We start from the raw sequence: 11,904 nt of genomic DNA, 5'->3' as shown, positions 1-11,904 counted from the left end.
CGGGGCACTGCATGGGAAAGGAGTGACGCATGGGTCACCCCGAGCTGTGGGGCTCAGGGCTGGCTCACACACATCACTCCAGAAGGGGGGGGAGGACAGGCACAGACAGCCCACTTATAAAGCAAACCATCCACCACCTGCCTCCAAAGGACAGAATGCAAATATGCTCAATCACAAGAAAATGTATGCGTGCTCTACGCCAAGCTTAACCCTTTCAAGTCTAGCTGTGCAAATCTGGCTAAAATGGCTTATCATGAGACATGCTCATGCAGAAATGCATCTGCTTTCGCATGCCAAACTTTGCAGGGTCAAAAACCAATACCGCGAAGCGGTTGCCCTGCGGGAATTAGTTCATGCTATACAGCACTATCCAGGAGCGCCTCGGGGAGGCTTCCCATTGCCCCCATACAACCGGGGGGGCTGTGGGGCCCCAGGCTCTCTCACTGCCTAGGGACCACAGCAACACCCCGGAGGTGGAGGCTGGGTAGCGCAGACGACCCCCCCAAGCGTGGCCGGCGCCGAGGGGGGCCATCCGCACCCATCTCCCAAAAATTTAAAAACAGGCACTTACCTGAACGTCCATTGCGTTCTGCTGCTGCGCATCGACTCGGGGCACTGCATGGGAAAGGAGTGACGCATGGGTCACCCCGAGCTGTGGGGCTCAGGGCTGGCTCACACACATCACTCCAGAAGGGGGGGGAGGACAGGCACAGACAGCCCACTTATAAAGCAAACCATCCACCACCTGCCTCCAAAGGACAGAATGCAAATGTGCTCAATCACAAGAAAATGTATGCGTGCTCTACGCCAAGCTTAACCCTTTCAAGTCTAGCTGTGCAAATCTGGCTAAAATGGCTTATCATGAGACATGCTCATGCAGAAATGCATCTGCTTTCGCATGCCAAACTTTGCAGGGTCAAAAACCAATACCGCGAAGCGGTTGCCCTGCGGGAATTAGTTCATGCTATACAGCACTATCCAGGAGCGCCTCGGGGAGGCTTCCCATTGCCCCCATACAACCGGGGGGGCTGTGGGGCCCCAGGCTCTCTCACTGCCTAGGGACCACAGCAACACCCCGGAGGTGGAGGCTGGGTAGCGCAGACGACCCCCCCAAGCGTGGCCGGCGCCGAGGGGGGCCATCCGCACCCATCTCCCAAAAATTTAAAAACAGGCACTTACCTGAACGTCCATTGCGTTCTGCTGCTGCGCATCGACTCGGGGCACTGCATGGGAAAGGAGTGACGCATGGGTCACCCCGAGCTGTGGGGCTCAGGGCTGGCTCACACACATCACTCCAGAAGGGGGGGGAGGACAGGCACAGACAGCCCACTTATAAAGCAAACCATCCACCACCTGCCTCCAAAGGACAGAATGCAAATATGCTCAATCACAAGAAAATGTATGCGTGCTCTACGCCAAGCTTAACCCTTTCAAGTCTAGCTGTGCAAATCTGGCTAAAATGGCTTATCATGAGACATGCTCATGCAGAAATGCATCTGCTTTCGCATGCCAAACTTTGCAGGGTCAAAAACCAATACCGCGAAGCGGTTGCCCTGCGGGAATTAGTTCATGCTATACAGCACTATCCAGGAGCGCCTCGGGGAGGCTTCCCATTGCCCCCATACAACCGGGGGGGCTGTGGGGCCCCAGGCTCTCTCACTGCCTAGGGACCACAGCAACACCCCGGAGGTGGAGGCTGGGTAGCGCAGACGACCCCCCCAAGCGTGGCCGGCGCCGAGGGGGGCCATCCGCACCCATCTCCCAAAAATTTAAAAACAGGCACTTACCTGAACGTCCATTGCGTTCTGCTGCTGCGCATCGACTCGGGGCACTGCATGGGAAAGGAGTGACGCATGGGTCACCCCGAGCTGTGGGGCTCAGGGCTGGCTCACACACATCACTCCAGAAGGGGGGGGAGGACAGGCACAGACAGCCCACTTATAAAGCAAACCATCCACCACCTGCCTCCAAAGGACAGAATGCAAATATGCTCAATCACAAGAAAATGTATGCGTGCTCTACGCCAAGCTTAACCCTTTCAAGTCTAGCTGTGCAAATCTGGCTAAAATGGCTTATCATGAGACATGCTCATGCAGAAATGCATCTGCTTTCGCATGCCAAACTTTGCAGGGTCAAAAACCAATACCGCGAAGCGGTTGCCCTGCGGGAATTAGTTCATGCTATACAGCACTATCCAGGAGCGCCTCGGGGAGGCTTCCCATTGCCCCCATACAACCGGGGGGGCTGTGGGGCCCCAGGCTCTCTCACTGCCTAGGGACCACAGCAACACCCCGGAGGTGGAGGCTGGGTAGCGCAGACGACCCCCCCAAGCGTGGCCGGCGCCGAGGGGGGCCATCCGCACCCATCTCCCAAAAATTTAAAAACAGGCACTTACCTGAACGTCCATTGCGTTCTGCTGCTGCGCATCGACTCGGGGCACTGCATGGGAAAGGAGTGACGCATGGGTCACCCCGAGCTGTGGGGCTCAGGGCTGGCTCACACACATCACTCCAGAAGGGGGGGGAGGACAGGCACAGACAGCCCACTTATAAAGCAAACCATCCACCACCTGCCTCCAAAGGACAGAATGCAAATATGCTCAATCACAAGAAAATGTATGCGTGCTCTACGCCAAGCTTAACCCTTTCAAGTCTAGCTGTGCAAATCTGGCTAAAATGGCTTATCATGAGACATGCTCATGCAGAAATGCATCTGCTTTCGCATGCCAAACTTTGCAGGGTCAAAAACCAATACCGCGAAGCGGTTGCCCTGCGGGAATTAGTTCATGCTATACAGCACTATCCAGGAGCGCCTCGGGGAGGCTTCCCATTGCCCCCGCTTGGGGGGGTCGTCTGCGCTACCCAGCCTCCACCTCCGGGGTGTTGCTGTGGTCCCTAGGCAGTGAGAGAGCCTGGGGCCCCACAGCCCCCCCGGTTGTATGGGGGCAATGGGAAGCCTCCCCGAGGCGCTCCTGGATAGTGCTGTATAGCATGAACTAATTCCCGCAGGGCAACCGCTTCGCGGTATTGGTTTTTGACCCTGCAAAGTTTGGCATGCGAAAGCAGATGCATTTCTGCATGAGCATGTCTCATGATAAGCCATTTTAGCCAGATTTGCACAGCTAGACTTGAAAGGGTTAAGCTTGGCGTAGAGCACGCATACATTTTCTTGTGATTGAGCATATTTGCATTCTGTCCTTTGGAGGCAGGTGGTGGATGGTTTGCTCTATAAGTGGGCTGTCTGTGCCTGTCCTCCCCCCCCTTCTGGAGTGATGTGTGTGAGCCAGCCCTGAGCCCCACAGCTCGGGGTGACCCATGCGTCACTCCTTTCCCATGCAGTGCCCCGAGTCGATGCGCAGCAGCAGAACGCAATGGACGTTCAGGTAAGTGCCTGTTTTTAAAAAATTTTGGGAGATGGGTGCGGATGGCCCCCCCCGGCGCCGGCCACGCTTGGGGGGGTCGTCTGCGCTACCCAGCCTCCACCTCCGGGGTGTTGCTGTGGTCCCTAGGCAGTGAGAGAGCCTGGGGCCCCACAGCCCCCCCGGTTGTATGGGGGCAATGGGAAGCCTCCCCGAGGCGCTCCTGGATAGTGCTGTATAGCATGAACTAATTCCCGCAGGGCAACCGCTTCGCGGTATTGGTTTTTGACCCTGCAAAGTTTGGCATGCGAAAGCAGATGCATTTCTGCATGAGCATGTCTCATGATAAGCCATTTTAGCCAGATTTGCACAGCTAGACTTGAAAGGGTTAAGCTTGGCGTAGAGCACGCATACATTTTCTTGTGATTGAGCATATTTGCATTCTGTCCTTTGGAGGCAGGTGGTGGATGGTTTGCTCTATAAGTGGGCTGTCTGTGCCTGTCCTCCCCCCCCTTCTGGAGTGATGTGTGTGAGCCAGCCCTGAGCCCCACAGCTCGGGGTGACCCATGCGTCACTCCTTTCCCATGCAGTGCCCCGAGTCGATGCGCAGCAGCAGAACGCAATGGACGTTCAGGTAAGTGCCTGTTTTTAAAAAATTTTGGGAGATGGGTGCGGATGGCCCCCCCCGGCGCCGGCCACGCTTGGGGGGGTCGTCTGCGCTACCCAGCCTCCACCTCCGGGGTGTTGCTGTGGTCCCTAGGCAGTGAGAGAGCCTGGGGCCCCACAGCCCCCCCGGTTGTATGGGGGCAATGGGAAGCCTCCCCGAGGCGCTCCTGGATAGTGCTGTATAGCATGAACTAATTCCCGCAGGGCAACCGCTTCGCGGTATTGGTTTTTGACCCTGCAAAGTTTGGCATGCGAAAGCAGATGCATTTCTGCATGAGCATGTCTCATGATAAGCCATTTTAGCCAGATTTGCACAGCTAGACTTGAAAGGGTTAAGCTTGGCGTAGAGCACGCATACATTTTCTTGTGATTGAGCATATTTGCATTCTGTCCTTTGGAGGCAGGTGGTGGATGGTTTGCTCTATAAGTGGGCTGTCTGTGCCTGTCCTCCCCCCCCTTCTGGAGTGATGTGTGTGAGCCAGCCCTGAGCCCCACAGCTCGGGGTGACCCATGCGTCACTCCTTTCCCATGCAGTGCCCCGAGTCGATGCGCAGCAGCAGAACGCAATGGACGTTCAGGTAAGTGCCTGTTTTTAAAAAATTTTGGGAGATGGGTGCGGATGGCCCCCCCCGGCGCCGGCCACGCTTGGGGGGGTCGTCTGCGCTACCCAGCCTCCACCTCCGGGGTGTTGCTGTGGTCCCTAGGCAGTGAGAGAGCCTGGGGCCCCACAGCCCCCCCGGTTGTATGGGGGCAATGGGAAGCCTCCCCGAGGCGCTCCTGGATAGTGCTGTATAGCATGAACTAATTCCCGCAGGGCAACCGCTTCGCGGTATTGGTTTTTGACCCTGCAAAGTTTGGCATGCGAAAGCAGATGCATTTCTGCATGAGCATGTCTCATGATAAGCCATTTTAGCCAGATTTGCACAGCTAGACTTGAAAGGGTTAAGCTTGGCGTAGAGCACGCATACATTTTCTTGTGATTGAGCATATTTGCATTCTGTCCTTTGGAGGCAGGTGGTGGATGGTTTGCTCTATAAGTGGGCTGTCTGTGCCTGTCCTCCCCCCCCTTCTGGAGTGATGTGTGTGAGCCAGCCCTGAGCCCCACAGCTCGGGGTGACCCATGCGTCACTCCTTTCCCATGCAGTGCCCCGAGTCGATGCGCAGCAGCAGAACGCAATGGACGTTCAGGTAAGTGCCTGTTTTTAAAAAATTTTGGGAGATGGGTGCGGATGGCCCCCCCCGGCGCCGGCCACGCTTGGGGGGGTCGTCTGCGCTACCCAGCCTCCACCTCCGGGGTGTTGCTGTGGTCCCTAGGCAGTGAGAGAGCCTGGGGCCCCACAGCCCCCCCGGTTGTATGGGGGCAATGGGAAGCCTCCCCGAGGCGCTCCTGGATAGTGCTGTATAGCATGAACTAATTCCCGCAGGGCAACCGCTTCGCGGTATTGGTTTTTGACCCTGCAAAGTTTGGCATGCGAAAGCAGATGCATTTCTGCATGAGCATGTCTCATGATAAGCCATTTTAGCCAGATTTGCACAGCTAGACTTGAAAGGGTTAAGCTTGGCGTAGAGCACGCATACATTTTCTTGTGATTGAGCATATTTGCATTCTGTCCTTTGGAGGCAGGTGGTGGATGGTTTGCTCTATAAGTGGGCTGTCTGTGCCTGTCCTCCCCCCCCTTCTGGAGTGATGTGTGTGAGCCAGCCCTGAGCCCCACAGCTCGGGGTGACCCATGCGTCACTCCTTTCCCATGCAGTGCCCCGAGTCGATGCGCAGCAGCAGAACGCAATGGACGTTCAGGTAAGTGCCTGTTTTTAAAAAATTTTGGGAGATGGGTGCGGATGGCCCCCCCCGGCGCCGGCCACGCTTGGGGGGGTCGTCTGCGCTACCCAGCCTCCACCTCCGGGGTGTTGCTGTGGTCCCTAGGCAGTGAGAGAGCCTGGGGCCCCACAGCCCCCCCGGTTGTATGGGGGCAATGGGAAGCCTCCCCGAGGCGCTCCTGGATAGTGCTGTATAGCATGAACTAATTCCCGCAGGGCAACCGCTTCGCGGTATTGGTTTTTGACCCTGCAAAGTTTGGCATGCGAAAGCAGATGCATTTCTGCATGAGCATGTCTCATGATAAGCCATTTTAGCCAGATTTGCACAGCTAGACTTGAAAGGGTTAAGCTTGGCGTAGAGCACGCATACATTTTCTTGTGATTGAGCATATTTGCATTCTGTCCTTTGGAGGCAGGTGGTGGATGGTTTGCTCTATAAGTGGGCTGTCTGTGCCTGTCCTCCCCCCCCTTCTGGAGTGATGTGTGTGAGCCAGCCCTGAGCCCCACAGCTCGGGGTGACCCATGCGTCACTCCTTTCCCATGCAGTGCCCCGAGTCGATGCGCAGCAGCAGAACGCAATGGACGTTCAGGTAAGTGCCTGTTTTTAAAAAATTTTGGGAGATGGGTGCGGATGGCCCCCCCCGGCGCCGGCCACGCTTGGGGGGGTCGTCTGCGCTACCCAGCCTCCACCTCCGGGGTGTTGCTGTGGTCCCTAGGCAGTGAGAGAGCCTGGGGCCCCACAGCCCCCCCGGTTGTATGGGGGCAATGGGAAGCCTCCCCGAGGCGCTCCTGGATAGTGCTGTATAGCATGAACTAATTCCCGCAGGGCAACCGCTTCGCGGTATTGGTTTTTGACCCTGCAAAGTTTGGCATGCGAAAGCAGATGCATTTCTGCATGAGCATGTCTCATGATAAGCCATTTTAGCCAGATTTGCACAGCTAGACTTGAAAGGGTTAAGCTTGGCGTAGAGCACGCATACATTTTCTTGTGATTGAGCATATTTGCATTCTGTCCTTTGGAGGCAGGTGGTGGATGGTTTGCTCTATAAGTGGGCTGTCTGTGCCTGTCCTCCCCCCCCTTCTGGAGTGATGTGTGTGAGCCAGCCCTGAGCCCCACAGCTCGGGGTGACCCATGCGTCACTCCTTTCCCATGCAGTGCCCCGAGTCGATGCGCAGCAGCAGAACGCAATGGACGTTCAGGTAAGTGCCTGTTTTTAAAAAATTTTGGGAGATGGGTGCGGATGGCCCCCCCCGGCGCCGGCCACGCTTGGGGGGGTCGTCTGCGCTACCCAGCCTCCACCTCCGGGGTGTTGCTGTGGTCCCTAGGCAGTGAGAGAGCCTGGGGCCCCACAGCCCCCCCGGTTGTATGGGGGCAATGGGAAGCCTCCCCGAGGCGCTCCTGGATAGTGCTGTATAGCATGAACTAATTCCCGCAGGGCAACCGCTTCGCGGTATTGGTTTTTGACCCTGCAAAGTTTGGCATGCGAAAGCAGATGCATTTCTGCATGAGCATGTCTCATGATAAGCCATTTTAGCCAGATTTGCACAGCTAGACTTGAAAGGGTTAAGCTTGGCGTAGAGCACGCATACATTTTCTTGTGATTGAGCATATTTGCATTCTGTCCTTTGGAGGCAGGTGGTGGATGGTTTGCTCTATAAGTGGGCTGTCTGTGCCTGTCCTCCCCCCCCTTCTGGAGTGATGTGTGTGAGCCAGCCCTGAGCCCCACAGCTCGGGGTGACCCATGCGTCACTCCTTTCCCATGCAGTGCCCCGAGTCGATGCGCAGCAGCAGAACGCAATGGACGTTCAGGTAAGTGCCTGTTTTTAAAAAATTTTGGGAGATGGGTGCGGATGGCCCCCCCCGGCGCCGGCCACGCTTGGGGGGGTCGTCTGCGCTACCCAGCCTCCACCTCCGGGGTGTTGCTGTGGTCCCTAGGCAGTGAGAGAGCCTGGGGCCCCACAGCCCCCCCGGTTGTATGGGGGCAATGGGAAGCCTCCCCGAGGCGCTCCTGGATAGTGCTGTATAGCATGAACTAATTCCCGCAGGGCAACCGCTTCGCGGTATTGGTTTTTGACCCTGCAAAGTTTGGCATGCGAAAGCAGATGCATTTCTGCATGAGCATGTCTCATGATAAGCCATTTTAGCCAGATTTGCACAGCTAGACTTGAAAGGGTTAAGCTTGGCGTAGAGCACGCATACATTTTCTTGTGATTGAGCATATTTGCATTCTGTCCTTTGGAGGCAGGTGGTGGATGGTTTGCTCTATAAGTGGGCTGTCTGTGCCTGTCCTCCCCCCCCTTCTGGAGTGATGTGTGTGAGCCAGCCCTGAGCCCCACAGCTCGGGGTGACCCATGCGTCACTCCTTTCCCATGCAGTGCCCCGAGTCGATGCGCAGCAGCAGAACGCAATGGACGTTCAGGTAAGTGCCTGTTTTTAAAAAATTTTGGGAGATGGGTGCGGATGGCCCCCCCCGGCGCCGGCCACGCTTGGGGGGGTCGTCTGCGCTACCCAGCCTCCACCTCCGGGGTGTTGCTGTGGTCCCTAGGCAGTGAGAGAGCCTGGGGCCCCACAGCCCCCCCGGTTGTATGGGGGCAATGGGAAGCCTCCCCGAGGCGCTCCTGGATAGTGCTGTATAGCATGAACTAATTCCCGCAGGGCAACCGCTTCGCGGTATTGGTTTTTGACCCTGCAAAGTTTGGCATGCGAAAGCAGATGCATTTCTGCATGAGCATGTCTCATGATAAGCCATTTTAGCCAGATTTGCACAGCTAGACTTGAAAGGGTTAAGCTTGGCGTAGAGCACGCATACATTTTCTTGTGATTGAGCATATTTGCATTCTGTCCTTTGGAGGCAGGTGGTGGATGGTTTGCTCTATAAGTGGGCTGTCTGTGCCTGTCCTCCCCCCCCTTCTGGAGTGATGTGTGTGAGCCAGCCCTGAGCCCCACAGCTCGGGGTGACCCATGCGTCACTCCTTTCCCATGCAGTGCCCCGAGTCGATGCGCAGCAGCAGAACGCAATGGACGTTCAGGTAAGTGCCTGTTTTTTTAAAAAATTTTGGGAGATGGGTGCGGATGGCCCCCCCCCGGCGCCGGCCACGCTTGGGGGGGTCGTCTGCGCTACCCAGCCTCCACCTCCGGGGTGTTGCTGTGGTCCCTAGGCAGTGAGAGAGCCTGGGGCCCCACAGCCCCCCCGGTTGTATGGGGGCAATGGGAAGCCTCCCCGAGGCGCTCCTGGATAGTGCTGTATAGCATGAACTAATTCCCGCAGGGCAACCGCTTCGCGGTATTGGTTTTTGACCCTGCAAAGTTTGGCATGCGAAAGCAGATGCATTTCTGCATGAGCATGTCTCATGATAAGCCATTTTAGCCAGATTTGCACAGCTAGACTTGAAAGGGTTAAGCTTGGCGTAGAGCACGCATACATTTTCTTGTGATTGAGCACTGCATATTATACTTCATCATACTGATAGCTGCCATTGCATATTATACTTCATCATACTGATAGCTGTCACTGCATATTATACTTCATCATACTGATAGCTGCCACTGCATATTATACTTCATCATACCGATAGCTGTCACTGCATATTATACTTCATCATACTGATAGCTGTCACTGCATATTATACTTTTTTATACTGATAGCTGTCACTGCATATTATACTTTATTATACTGATAGCTGTCACTAGGCCTGAACGATTTTGGGAAAAGATTGAATTGCACGATTTCTGTCAGAAATTGCGATTTCGATTCAATTCACGATTTTCTTCAATGTGCCTCATTCAGATCTCCTCTGTGCAAAGGAGGCTGGGGGTGGAGCTGTGATTAATCCTAAGCCTAAAGGCTTCATAACTGGCCAAACTTTTGACTGACAGGGACAGTATAAAAAAAACTGAGAAAAACTGGTGCTATGATCATTGAGTAGTTATAGTTTAAACCTCATATTTATTAACCTCCTTGCCGGTTATCCCGAGCTCAGCTCGGGGTAACCTGCGTAGGAGGATTTCTCAGGCCCCGCTGTACCGATTTTCAAAAAAAATTTTTTGCACTTTGCTTACTCTGATCGCTCTGTCAGCGGCTATCATGTAGCGAGCCCTTTTTTTAAAAAAGTGCTGCGCTGCCCCCTTGCCGCCAGAATTGTAACGGCAAGGGGGTTAACACAATTTTTACTGTCATACGCCAGAGGTAATGCGTAATAAGGTATTGAACAGTAGTACCACACCTAATATGTCTGCCGTCCGCCCAGCTGATGGTGTGCTAGACCAGGAGTGTCAAACTCAAATAGACAGGGGGCCAAAATTGAAAAAATGCGACCAAGTCAAGGGCCAACGAGGACCGGAGGGGGGATGGGGGGGGGGGGGGGTTATTTCACCTGTCCCATTTTTCTCCATGCGGCACATATTATTGGGGGGGGGGGGAATAAGAGTCATGTCACAGCAGTAGTGGGGACAGTTAATGTTAGGTGTGGGGTAGGTAGGGTGAAGTTAAGCCATGGGGGGGGGGGGGGGGGGAATTTGCGCTGATACACTTACTGATACACACGCATACACTTAATTCTCCATCTCGCAGCACTCACTGACACACAGATCCTGCAGCACACACTAATATGCACAATCACACTTCGAGCACTTCACCTGCAGCAAACACTTATTTGCACACATACACACCAATATGCACAAACACACACTTGTCCTGCAGCACACACTTACATGCACACATACACACCAATATGCACAAACACACACTTCTCGAGCACTCATCCTGCAGCACACACTTACATGCACAACACTCAATGACACACACACAGAGTCACGCACTTCAGTCTTGCCTGCTGAATCTCCCCCATGCTGTGCAGATCCACACGCTCTCTCTGCACTTCGAGTGACGACTTCTGGAATGGGGGAGGAGGGAATTCCTTCTCTGCTCCCTCTGCTAGCCACCGAACTACTGAAGGACGGGGAGGGAAAATCAGACCAGACACTAGCCTGGTTTAACTAAATTGCCTTGTAAACAATCAGCGAAGAAAACGACTTCTGTGAGCTGCCATAGGAAAAGAGAGCGAGAGCCTGCGCTGGGCTAATGACGTAGCAGGAGAAGGAGGAGGCACTAGGCGGAAGTAAAGATACTAATCTGCCGCGGGGAGTGAGAGCTGCTGAGCCGCAGCTATTTGTACACAAAGCTGCGCACAGCGGGAGACGGGACAACACCACAGCGGGAGGGCACAGGATATCGTCAAAAATAACCGCTTTGGCGATCACGGAATCGTCGTTTCCGTGATCGCGATTTCAATACAAAATCGATAAATCGTTCAGGCCTAGCTGTCGCTGCATATTATGGGGGATGGGGGAGCCTCCCCGTGGCGCCCCTGGATAGTGCTAACTGTTGCATGAACTAATCCCCGCAGGGCAACCATTTTGCGGTAATTCGTTTTAGACCCTGCATATTTTGGCATGCGAAAGCAAATGCAAATTTGCATGAGCATTGCCTCGTGATTAAGCTAAATTTGCAAAGCCAGATAAATCAGGTTTTAAAGACACTCTGAAGTCTCCTAAAAACGAGGTTACTTTAAAAACCTTTTTAACCTAATTGCCCCTCCTAAAACGCCGCATCCCCGCGGCTGAGAACGCCATAAATCACCCCTAATTACCCCCGGCAAAATCCACGACTTTCTTGGTCCTGGATTTTGCTGCTGGAGGAGGCAGAGCTTTCAGCTGTAGCTCTGCCTCCACCCCCTCTCAGTGAAGAAAGACTGAGAGGGGCGGGGAGAGTTGGTGATCCGTGCTGATAGACGCGTGGAGAGGCAGAGCTGCAGCTGAAAGCTCTGCCTCTATGCGGAAGGAGCCCCGCAATGTCCCCCAGGTAATTTGGGATGATTCATAGCATTGTCAGCCGTGGGGATGCAGCGTTTTAGAAGGGACAATTAGGTTAAAGAGGTTTTTAAAGTAAAAACCTAGTTTTTAGGAGATTTCAGAGTCTCTTTAACTTGGTGTTTGATGCACACATTCCTCTGCTGCTGTGTAACTGCATATTATCATTTATTATAGTCATAGCTGCCACTGC

The sequence above is a fragment of the Hyperolius riggenbachi genome, chromosome 10 (genome assembly GCF_040937935.1).
Source record: "Hyperolius riggenbachi isolate aHypRig1 chromosome 10, aHypRig1.pri, whole genome shotgun sequence".
Taxonomy (NCBI): domain Eukaryota; kingdom Metazoa; phylum Chordata; class Amphibia; order Anura; family Hyperoliidae; genus Hyperolius; species Hyperolius riggenbachi.
Note: the sequence above shows the minus strand (reverse complement) of the source record.